General features: G+C 35.8%; 1 protein-coding gene across 2 annotated transcripts in view; it reads left to right on the top strand.

Moving 5' to 3' along the window:
* Nucleotides 1–12,465, top strand: part of TyrR (Tyramine receptor) — a 37,984-nt gene that overhangs the window by 21,663 nt on the left and 3,856 nt on the right. The window contains exon 1 of one of the 2 annotated variants that reach the window (XM_065300005.1): nucleotides 10,262–10,758. The exons of the other annotated variant lie outside the window; for it this stretch is intronic. The gene's annotated coding sequence lies outside the window, so the exon portion shown is untranslated. Of the gene's footprint in view, nucleotides 1–10,261; nucleotides 10,759–12,465 lie in introns of those variants that run through there. 2 annotated transcript variants of the gene reach the window in all.

The following is a 12,465-nucleotide window of genomic DNA, read 5'->3' as shown; positions in this document are numbered from 1 at the left end:
TTCTGTTTCTCAAAACCATGGATAATGCGTTTTAAAATTAGAAGTAGAAAAAAATAAATTATTGCATTGTTTGAATTGAGAACATTTTAATTTTTAATCCACCCTCGGTTTCGTTTAATTTATTTTTTATTTATGAATGTAAAAAACACACGCAGGTATTTCAAGGATTAGAAAGAAAAAAAACTTTGCAAAGGATATATGAAACAAAATGTAAATACGCGCACAAAAGTTCATAAAATTTTCATGCGCCGTAGAAATGAAAAACGATCGCAATTGAAAATTCAGCAAATACGCGCTCATAAAAGGGACGAAAACGAATAGGAACCGAAACACCGAAACGTTTGAAAGTAATATAAAAGAAAAGATAGAAAGAAGCGTAGGGAAATGAATTCGGGGATTGAGACTATCCCAAGATTTTTTACTTTCTCAATGTTTATAAGATTCCTGGAATCGGGGACAAATATATTGCAATATAAAATAAATTAGGACAAAACAATAAAAAAACACGTTTTTCTACTTTTACTTATAAAATACCAGGTTTTCTACGATTTAAGACACAAGAAGTAGTGCTTTATACACGGACAGCCATAGCTGTGACTAAAGTAGTTTAGTCACGTGCTTTAGTCACGGGGTGGACTGTATTTTAATTTTAAAATACAAAAATTCAAATACAAAAACTTAAACGTGGAAATAAAGTAGAAATAGAAAAAATAGCGTAAGCATCACGTGGCTAAACCGTATTAAACACTCGATTGATTAAACCTGTGACAAAACCTCCAGTTTAACCACTTGATACTTAATATAATATTAACCTACATTTTTTACATGTTAGATCAAATTCTAAGCTATTATTAAAATGAAAATTTATGTCGAATTTCAAATATTCCCCAATCGATAATTTTTTATGATAATATTCGATTATAATCTAAAATTCTGTATGAATAGCGCTCCTGATTGCGAACAAAGACCGCCGAAAATTACTAGCCACACGATTCTCGATTGTTCGTTATTCGCACCCGCATGCAAATAACTCACGTTGGCGCGTCTGCACATTTGCACATTCACATCCTTGAATCCTTAAATCCTTGCATGCTTGCAATCCTTGCACGTTTGCCCTGCAAAGGATGCACATTCTTACGATTTATTGCCGGGCACGGATGAATATCTTGCGCTTACGCCCTGACTAAAATTCCAAACGATCAAAAAGGACTAAAAAGGATAATAAAATATTTTTCAATAAAAAAACCATCACCTATTAAATTTTTTATATTTCCGTGGTATTCGATAAGATTTCGGTATTGATGTCCTGTTGAAAACCACGCTCAGTAATATTTGATGGGTTTACGACGTAATCCTTCATACTACTTCCTGTATGCAGATGCGGAACATGCCAAGACATGTAGGATGTTTCCAAGGATGGAAAGGTCTTCTAATCCAGACCAATCTCGACCAATCCGAGGAAATAATTTACGAGAACATCAAAATCGAATTTGGCATCGGCATGTTCCACCTTACATCCGAAACTCCAAAACCTTATCATTATCCTGCGTCCGTGACGCCATTAAAACTAGCGATTATCGTAAAATTGTGATTTTAATTCTTCAAACGCACCTTTTGCTTCTTGTCCTCGGCGACTGAGGAGTGTTTTATATCTTATCAAGGACGAAATGTTAAATCTCACAAACGACGTTAGTAAGACACAATTAAAGTCCGGGCGTTGGAATTAAAACGACTTTCAGTTAATTACTGAAATAACGAGAGAAAAGGACAAAGGACACGCGACGGCGCATATAAAACGAGAAACAGAAGAAAAGTGAGGGAAAACGTAGGAGGCAAGATGCCGAAAGGCATGCAGAATTAGCAAGTTCGAATTTATGAAGGATTAAAATACGCCGATTGGGAAATTAGGATAATTACCAGGATTAGTAAACGTCAGGCAATGAATTTTATTTTATTAAAAATCTTTAGTTAAAAAAAGTGGTAAAAAGTGGTACATTATACAGGCCGTGACTAAAGTCGTGACTAAAGTACTTTAGTCACGGGTTTTAGTCACGGGGTGTAGAATAAAACAAAATAAATAAATTTTTCGATTTAAACTGATAAACGATTCACCATTAAGATTTAATCCAAAAATATATAATCTCAACAAAAGTTTCCAAATAAAACTCCACGAAGATAAATCCAAAAAAGATAAAACTGCATCCTTTACAAATCCAGGCACACGCCAACCTTCGCTTTCCTCCCAACCTGCTCAGCGTCACAAATTCACAAGATAAATGCAGCCGAGTGCGACTCCAACAACCCTAGCGACTTTGTGAGTGTCTGAGACGTCGCAGATCGCAGCTCGCAGATCGCAGTTGAATGCAGCTGAAATTGCGAAATGTATCACTCCTTTCTGCGTTCGGGCTCCTCGACTATCACCGCAGTCTCACTCGCAATTCCAACGCGCGCCGGAATTTTTGCGCTATCGACGAACAGCCATATCCAGCGCAAATCCGGCGGCATGTCGCACACGACTGATAACATTTTACTTCGCACGTGCCATCGCGCGCTCTGGTATCATATATCACTTCTGCGCGCGGGGACGACTTCCGGCGCGAAATCTCATCGTGCGAATATCTATTGAAAAAGGGTTTTTTCTTTCTCCTGTGGCGTCATCATCATCATCATTCTTAGTATTCAAACATTCATATTTACACAGAGAGAGAATAAAGTTTCATACATGTAGGAAAAGTTAAGTAGAACACTAGATGGAAGTACTTTAAGGGGTGTAAATTTTAATTAACATATATGAATGTTGAGTCTTGGCACACTTTGAAGGATAAATATAAGTACATGTCATCACGTTTCATACATTTCTTTTGTTTCTTGTACTTTCACCTTTAAAACGCTAGTTTTTCGGGGTTTTGAAATACAAAAAGTGATATTTTAAACACGGGCGGCCATAGTCGTGACTAAAGTACTTTAGTCACGGGTTTTAGTCACGGGGTGGAGCTTGCACCTGTGCATTTGCCATGTGAGTGAAAATAAAAAAAAACAATTTAAGTATCATGTGGCTTAACGTTATTATACATTCGATTCATTAAACACTTGATAAATAATATACTTTTATACAAAAAATTAAAAAGAATTATTTTATGACAAGAGAAATAATTCACTTCTATTTAACAAACAGTTTTCTGTCATTCCAACATTTTTTTTACTTCTTTATTTCTTTTTATCCGAAATACTTCATCAATACATCATGTTTTTATAATAAAAAAAAATCTATATGAAAAATGTATGATAAAAGTTTTAGGCTAGAAACTATCCGCCGAAAAAAATGTTTTGTCTTTGATTCGTTGTGCGGAAAAACTATTTCGATAACAATGATATAACGCACCATATCGTTTGCAATGAAGCGTGAGAAATTGAAGAGTGTGTGGTGTGTGCGTTAGCGATGCTACCAAAGTCGAAGTCGTAAATAATGCGACATTGGCGTTTTCGCCAACTTATTCCATAATTCTCGTTTTGTCTCCATCTAGCGAGCTATTTTTTATGAACGACTGACTCAAACGCTGGGATTCGATTACATTGATATCAAATGTTCGTCATTTAGAAAAAAAAATCAATTTCAATTTTTTTTTTTTTTCTAAAAACGTGAAATTTTAGAGCTATTTTAGTACAATGTAAAAATAGATTGATTGGTTATGCAACCAATTGTTCAATTTTTAAAAATTTGTTCTTTTTTATCAAAAAATTAACAAAAATGTCATTTTTGAGTGCGTTCAATGTGTTAGTTAAGTTGCCTACATTACAACACTCCAAAGAACCACATACTTAATTGTTTCTATTTAATTACCTGTGTTTTAACACGTTTAATTCCTCCATCTAGTGTTTTTCCTCCAAAAAGTACTAAAAGAAAGTAAATTAGAACCTCGCACACAAGTCGTAAAATTTTCCCGCTTTGTAAGCGGAACCGCTCCTGCCTCTGCTTTCCAGTATGTACAAAACCTCTTTGCGGTTTCTTTTCGCAGTCCATTTCGCGCGAGATTTACTAGCGTGCCGTCTTACTTCGAATCCCATAAACTTAACTTCGAGCTGACATCAGAAAGAGTGAAATTTACTTCCGCACGCAAAAAATACAATTAAAATAAAACCAACTTTGCATTCTGTAACATTTAGTTTATTTAGTTTCACTTTGTTGTTTGTTTGGTTGCCTACATTATTTATTTTAGTTGGTGTGATAAGTTGCCTAACATGCGCCTGAAATGTGAATGCAAATGCATGATATTTGCAAGCGTTAACAAGCTATTATGCTAGATGAGTGTTAACAAGCAGACGTTCGCAATAATTCTGGAAAACATTTCGTAACATTCCGACGCCTTGGCAGAAAATTAGCATTTGCAGTTCCAATGAATTTTAATGAATATCAACCAACGCAATTTTCGCGCCTCGATTGTGCGAGCATGTAAATTTTCAGAATAATTACGCTATCTATATAAATTTCTTTGTGTTTAACAAACAGTCAAAATAACAGTAATAAAAGTTTCACCGTAGGCAACCAGTTATACAACTAAGCAACCCAATTTACATCCGAATGAGTTTTTGAGGCTATGCTGGCGTTGGATTAGCAACCACAAATTTGTTTTCGATGCTGGACTAATCCGGGCGATCGGTGACATCGGCAACATGCCAAATATATGCATTGCCATCGGCCCACAGGTCATCCAGCGGTTGGCAGCAGCAAATTAAGTGCCTTCGACCAAACAACGCCTGAGGGTGTATTTTTTCTCCCCGTGGTGCGTCAACATCAATATCGGCTACTTTCCATGTACATTTTTTTTTGGTAGATAGTTGGCCAAATACCAATTAATCTTTATAAAGAAACTAATCCACAGCAAAATTGGGATCTATATCAAAATTCAAAAATAATTGCCAATATCGAAAAATATCAAGTTCTGATACATTTCTTGTCTGTGTGTTGTTTTTGTTGAGGGATGATCACGTCCGTCTATTGTCTGTTGGCAATTCATTATTTTCATTGAGAAAATGGAGAAAAATAAAAGTCATGCGGGTTAATTCGCGAATTTCACTTTCATCGCGTTGGGTCTTGACAAAAAAAAAGCGCTCTTCTTGCAGAGTGAGGAAGATTTATCGTTTTTTATCGCGCGAGACGTTGTGCCGTGTCGAGTCGAGTAACTGATCTGTGAAAATCTCTTGGTGTTCCAGAGGTCGAGTGCTCTGAAGAGGACTTTTGAATGTGCTTATCGATGAGAACATTTTTCGCATTTTTCACGCTTTGCAAATGTTATGTTAGACATTTTCACACGACGAAGCTTGAAGCTTGTACTCGTAAATGTGTTTGACACATTTTTTTCACAGCTTCTAAAAGGATTTGGAAATGTTTAAGTGTATAACTTTCCAAAGCTTTCACTTTTTAAAAAAGTAGCGCCACCTATCAACATTATTCAGTATTAAACTCTAAATATGAAGTTTTATTATAAAATGTTTAGGTTAGGTTATGTATATTGAACTTTTTCTATTTACAAACATTTCTAGAGAATACACATTTACATTATTAATGTTTATTGACTTTTATTCAGTATAATTTCCCTAAACTATAAAATATTCAATACTAGCTTTAATCCGCGGCTTTGCTCGCAAATATCTAAAATAATGAAGTTGCTTCCGTACGCGTCTGTAGTCACTGAAGAAGTAACAATGAAGTAGAATGGCGGGAAGTTTAAAATGGCTGAAAGTATAGTCTATGGAAGTTTAGTGTACAGTCTCCATAGTGTAGTCAATTAGATTTGATGTTGACGTAGATGTCGGTAATACAGTGTGATAATACAGTGTGATGGTACTATAGTACTTAGGTTTGAGCTTCATTGCTGGAATGCTAGATGGCGTTAAAGTAGTCAAATAGCCAGATGCAGAGGTATTATTGGCTAAACAATTTCTTTATTTTATTTAAAAAATAATTTTTTTATTAAATAAAAAGTAGCCTATAACCATTCGGGGACCACTAAGAATATGTGTACAAATTTTCATGATGATCGGTTAAGTAGTATTTGCGTGAAAGTGAAACAAACATCAGAACGTTCGCATTTATAATATTAGTAGGGATTAATATAAAATTTTTAGGTTAGGTTATGTATATTGACATTTTTCTATTTACAAACATTTCCAGAGAATACACATTAACATCCTTAATGTTTATTGACTTTCATTCAGTATAATTTCCTTAAACTCTAAAATATTCAATATATGCAACCAAACATACATCTAGTTTTTACCCAGGCGATGTTTGCGCGGTTTAGAATTACCGTGTTTGTTTTATTGCCAATACACCTGGCCTTTGTTGGCTTTGGCGGCGGCGTCGGTGAATTAATGAACATGTAATGCAATTCCGAGGCGGCGCGGTCATTTCATTATTAAATCCATGTGTGTCTCGGCGTCCCTCAACGTCGGCGCCGCGGAGGTGTGCGGCTAATGCAGTAATATACGCATCATTAAACGTATAACACGCGCTTAATTGCATTTCCTAGAGCCGGCGCTGACAAACACGCCATCCCCGCGCGAGCTAACCGCATTTGCGACGCTGATAATGCACGCGCACTCCTAATCCGCCAATTTATCTGATAAACTTCCACGTTGAATCAAACCACAGTTTTATCTTGATCCAGCGACATCTAACGGGAAAATTAGAAAATAAAAATATCAAAATATAATTTAAACTTAAATAAATAAATAGAATACAACCGTTATTGAATTATAAATGCTGTACCTAACATAATTCTATTTTAAAAATAAAGAAATATTATATTTTTAAATATTTAGCAGCGCCATCTAGTGAAATATTCCTAAAGCTGTGTAACCTCAAAGTTGGAGACAAATCTAACCACATTTGAGAGTTTTCAAGTGTTATCTATGTGTTTTTGTATTTTCGCGTATATATCGGATTTAATACCCGTTTGAATTGGTGTGCGCGTGTAGCAGCTGCATTTCGGTACATTTTGATGTTGGCAGCCGAATTGCAATCCTCATCGTTATCATCCGACATGCGGTTCATCGCGATGAAATGCAATGAAACGCTCGATGGCGGAATTCCCTGGCCATCCTTTCGCCAAATCAGCAATACAATAGACGAAATGGCCAGAAATCACCAGCGCCAAACAGACATGAAATTGCATTCATTATCAGTCGCACATACACATACAATGTGTCCGTAGAATTTCATTAAATTACCACACAAAAACTTATGACGTATTTTAAATGCATGCATTTGGTATATTCAGGATGATTTACGTATATCTATGAATAGCACATGTTATAAATTACGATGTACACGATGGCTGGAAATGTAAAAACGGCAAAACGCACTGTCGAAGCACCAAAAAGGTAATAACAATAATTCACGTCTGTTTTTCCATGATTTCATGCATTTTTTGTGTCTTTTCATAAATGTGTGCTATCGATTTATGTGTTTGCGGACATCCGTGCCGCCTTGAAAGTTAAATTAACGCAAAAACAGCCGGCGCGCATCCGCAACATGGACGTTTGGCCTTTTCGGCAGCGTCTTGTCCTTGAATATGCGCTTTATTTGCATATTGGAAGGGTGATGAGTGGTGAAGATCGCGTGTCTGCCGGTCGTTTGTGTCGCGAATTTGCGATTATTTGCAATGTTGCGATGGTTGGGATGTTACGAAACGATCCGGGACGGTAACGACCCACACGCGACATTGAACTCGCTCCAAATGCATTAAATTTTCGAAATTGATGTGCACTTTGGCTTTAGAGGGAATGTAAGTGATTATTTCACTTGGAAACTCTAATATATCTGCTCCTAATTAGAAACTTAGAAATTTAGCCAAGTTTCAAACCTATATTTTCATGTTTTATGTAATACTAGCTTTAACCCGCGGCTTCGCTCGCGAAAATCTAAAATAATGAAGTTGCTTCCGTAAGCGTCTGTAGTCACAGAAGAAGTAACAATGAAGTAGAATAGCGGGAAGTTTAAAATGGCTAAAAGTATAGTCTATGGAAGTATAGTGTACAGTCTCCATAGTGTAGGCAATTGGATTTGATGTTGACGTAGCTGTCGGTAATACAGTGTGATAATACAGTGTGATGGTACTATAGTACTTAGGTTTGAGCTTCATTGCTGGAATGCTAGATGGCATTAAAGTAGTCAAATAGCCAGATGCAGAGGTATTATTGGCTAAACAATTTCTTTATTTTATTTAAAAAATATTTTTTTTATTAAATAAAAAGTAGCCTATAACCATTCGGGGACCACTAAGAATATGTGTACAAATTTTCATGATGATCGGTTGAGTAGTTTTTGCGTCAAAGTGTAACAAACATCAGGACTTTCACATTTATAAGATTAGTAGGGATGTGAAGCCTACATTTGAAAACATGATATGCAACCAAATTTACATGTTTTATTTCATTTTTTACCGAATTTTTGGAATAAAACGCAAATTATCACCGACATTCCATCTCCAAACGCGTGTTTGTCAAAGAAAGAACACGGGGGGCGTACAAACATTCATTTCATTAAGTAGTCGTGTAACCGCGATGCAAATTAATCGTCAGGGTGGCGCTGTGGTCGCCACAAACCCAAACGCAAATGTTATTAATCTATTGTCGGCCGAGTTTCGGTTCTACGCCTGAAGAAAACAGCACAGCATGCCCCAAACTCAGGCGCCGTCGGGCGCACAGTCAACAACATTAAAGATCAATTAATCAACATAATAAAACCCCTCGTGAGTCATTCCACTGTAGCTGTTAGCAGAATTTAAGTCACAAAAACTCCGTCAAGTGATAAACACGTCCAAAAATAAATTATCTCATTTAAAAGTAATAAAAATAAAGTTAAATCATTACTGAAAGTCAATTTTAAAAATTACAGTTTCCTATTTTATCAACATAAAGTTTTTTATTGTATTTTGTTTAGTTTTAGTAGTTGTATGCGTTTTATCTCCGCAAAAGTACTTGGAATGTCATAAAACGTGGCGTTTTACCATCGTCCGCCATTTTGCAAATTGTGTGCAGCGTGTGCAACGGGTTGCCTCACAAAATTCAAGCTTTTACGAGCGCTGTCTCCGACAAAACGTTTCGATACGCCTGTAAGCTGTACCACTCAAACATTTGCCGCATTCGCAAAATATCGAAATAATAAATATAAAAATAAATTCGCTGTAAACTTAAACGCATTTTTTTTCCGCTTTCTGAATACGATAATTTAAAATGACTGAACGTGCGGGTGGTTAATCATGTTGACAGATTGGATAAAATGCGATTTAACAGCTGGTTTACTTTGGATAACTTCAAAGTAAACAATTAATTGACGAACTAATTAAGTGTACTAATATTCCGTTCACGTATGCATAACTCAGAATGCAAATTACAAAGTTTACTTAATAACCTAACTTTTATCATAGAAAATAAATTGTAATATTATTTAATAAATACCTATTAATTTAGTGAAATAAATTTTTTCATCCAAAAACGTTTTGCAAGTCAAAGTAGCCGAAACAAATCGAAGTCGTAGTCTTCCCACCACACACACACATGCAACACATGTTGCACGCTCCGTAACGCAGCAACAAGCTCGTGAAACTCGTGAAGCTCATCGCAAAGCTCATCGCGAGCTTCTTATTGACGTGTGCGACGACGTCGACGGCGTGTCGACACATAATACAGCGTCGAAGTGGCATAAATTATTCAAAGGCGCACACAAGCCACATACACAGTAAACGAATTTCGAAACTTATGCGAATACGTATGCAAAGCGAAGTTTAACCAAGCAACACGGGGAAAACATATCGATGGCAAGAAGACGCATAATAAGTCTGACTTAATTTAGCACACATTATTTGCATGCGAAGTATCCGAGCAAGAAGAAACCGATTCAAGGTTATGTAAATGTTTTGCATATTTAACCTCAATTTGGAGCTTGTCAATTAGGTTTTGTGTAAGATTATCATATTGTTAGACTATATGAGCATAATATTTACATGCAACCAGAAAATAATTTTGTTTTAGGAAAAATTTTATAAATTTTTTTTTAATTAAAAAAAAAATAAAAAAAATAAAAAAAATTTAAAGAAATTTATTGCATGAATCACCTGCGGATGGATTAATTTCCGTTGGTGGTTTTCTGTTATTTAATCTTGGACGTCGATTACGTTCTAATAAGCGAACGTGATAAATCGACGCATGCAAGCATCGCGCGAGACCTTGAACGCGCAATCAGTCGCGTCGTGGCCGTCGCGATCGCAATACAATTTCAAATCCTCGGCTCTTCGTCCGGATCCAATCCAATCTATTTCAATCAGTACGCCAATGGTTAATTAATCAATTAATTAACTTAACGTGCTTGTCATTTGTTGTTTTCTCCTATTTACCGCCATTTTGGATTTAAACCGAAAGTTGAATTCGCCGCAGAAAAGTTCCTAGTATTTGTGTTTGTGACAAAGTTAAACATTTCCCTAGCCGTGCAATTGGTCAATCGCTACTCAAACAAAACAAGTAAAAACAAAACTTTTGCAAAAAAACAACAAGTGAAGAGTTTAAGTGAGGTTAGACTACTGCTAGATGTCATAAATCTTTCCGGAAGTGGTGAAAGACTATAGGCAACACAAATAACCACAAAGAAGTTATTTTAAGCGATTTAATCAACCAGATACACAAATATTTCGTTTTATTTTAAGATGAAGTATTTACTCAGTGATCGTTTGGCAATTTTGTTATCACCATGATAATCCGGTAAGTATCAGCACTATTTTACATGGAATGCTCTCAATCAAACAAATACATCCGATTAGATTACATCATGCTTCGCAATATAAAAAAAATTCCACGAATTTTTCACCAGTCCAGACTCTAAATATTTAATTTTACGAAATTCGTTCTTTGATTTTTAATGCGTGCGCTGCCACAAACAAAAGTAGATAAATCAAAGTTAAATTGAGCCATAATTCAAACACGTGGCAAGTAGTAATGAAATATCTATACTTTGACGGCTTTTATTCAATTTTTTGTGCGAGAAATGTGAGAAATAAAAATTTCAACGTTTGCTGGGTTGCCTTGAATGTGGAATATTAACATGACGCACGGTAAATGTGGCTGCTGCGCTGCATGACTCGTTTTCTTCGCTCGGTTGAATCAATTTTCATATTTTCTTAAACAATTTCGTCAAACTCGCACGGCGACGAACGACGAATCGGGTCATCAAAACATTGGTGCACATTGGTGCACATTCATGCGTCTGGTTAGTCGAGAATGTTTTATGTTAGATTGATGAGTTAAATGTTGTGCATTTTAGCACGTTCGTTAAAGTTTATAGCGCAAAAAACAAGCTATTTGATTGAAAAATTGAGTATTTACTCATTGGTTGGAATTTGATGTGATATTGGTTGCCTATAGTCTCAATCGAATTATTTTCGTAAACATGGAAATTTTCTTGAAATATTTATAAACAAACAAGTGAATTATACAAACAAAACAATGAGAAATAAAAAAATATTTATGTAAATTTGGTTGCATAACTTTAGACAATCAAAAAACACAAAAATAATCAAAAATTCATAAATATAGAAACAAATTAAGCCTCTAATGACATTTTTATCATAATCTTACCTCCATTACATTAATATTACAATTTGATAACAAAACTAGTTTAATAAAGTGCATTAACGCACTCAGCTTACCCTGTAGTTAATACGAGCGCGTTAATTATGCGATACGAGGCTTAGGAAGATTCAAGTTAAACGATAATGCATGCGAGTTGATACGAAGTTGTAGCGGCTTTGCGCGAACATATGCAACCCAACGTGCTCGACAACACACAATACGCGCGCAATCTTACCGAGAATCTGCTTTAATACCGCATAATGCGATAATACTCCAACGCGCCGGCAAAAACTTCAAGTTTTCCAAGTTGAGTTAAAGTTTGCAAGTTGTGGAAGACCGCAATTACGCAAAGAGAAACCTGACGGGCTGAAGACTGCGGTTGGTAACCGCACTGGCGGCCATGTTAGATATCTACATGTACATCATCACTTTGTGTGACTTTGTATGCCTATATTTACATCCATTTCAACTTAAAAGCAATATTTACTTAATATTTCCCACTAGCTTTAACCCGCGGCTTTGCTCGCGAATATCTAAAATAATGAAGTTGTTTCCGTACGCGTCTGTAGTCACAGAAGAAGTAACAATGAAGTAGAATGGCGGGAAGTTTAAAATGGCTGAAAGTATAGTCTATGGAAGTATAGTGTACAGTCTCCATAGTGTAGTCAATTGGATTTGATGTTGACGTAGCTGTCGGTAATACAGTGTGATAATACAGTGTGATGGTACTATAGTACTTAGGTTTGAGCTTCATTGCTGGAATGCTAGATGGCGTTAAAGTAATCAAATAGCCAGATGCAGAGGTATTATTGGCTAAACAATTTCTTTATTATATTTAAA

This window comes from Atheta coriaria, unplaced genomic scaffold (genome assembly GCF_025399875.1).
Source record: "Atheta coriaria isolate IRGN ID8LTWV9N9 unplaced genomic scaffold, Caltech_Dcor_3.1 hic_scaffold_3_pilon, whole genome shotgun sequence".
NCBI classification, from domain to species: domain Eukaryota; kingdom Metazoa; phylum Arthropoda; class Insecta; order Coleoptera; family Staphylinidae; genus Dalotia; species Dalotia coriaria.
The sequence above is the reverse complement of the archived record's forward strand: the minus strand, read 5'-3'. Positions and strand labels throughout refer to the sequence as shown.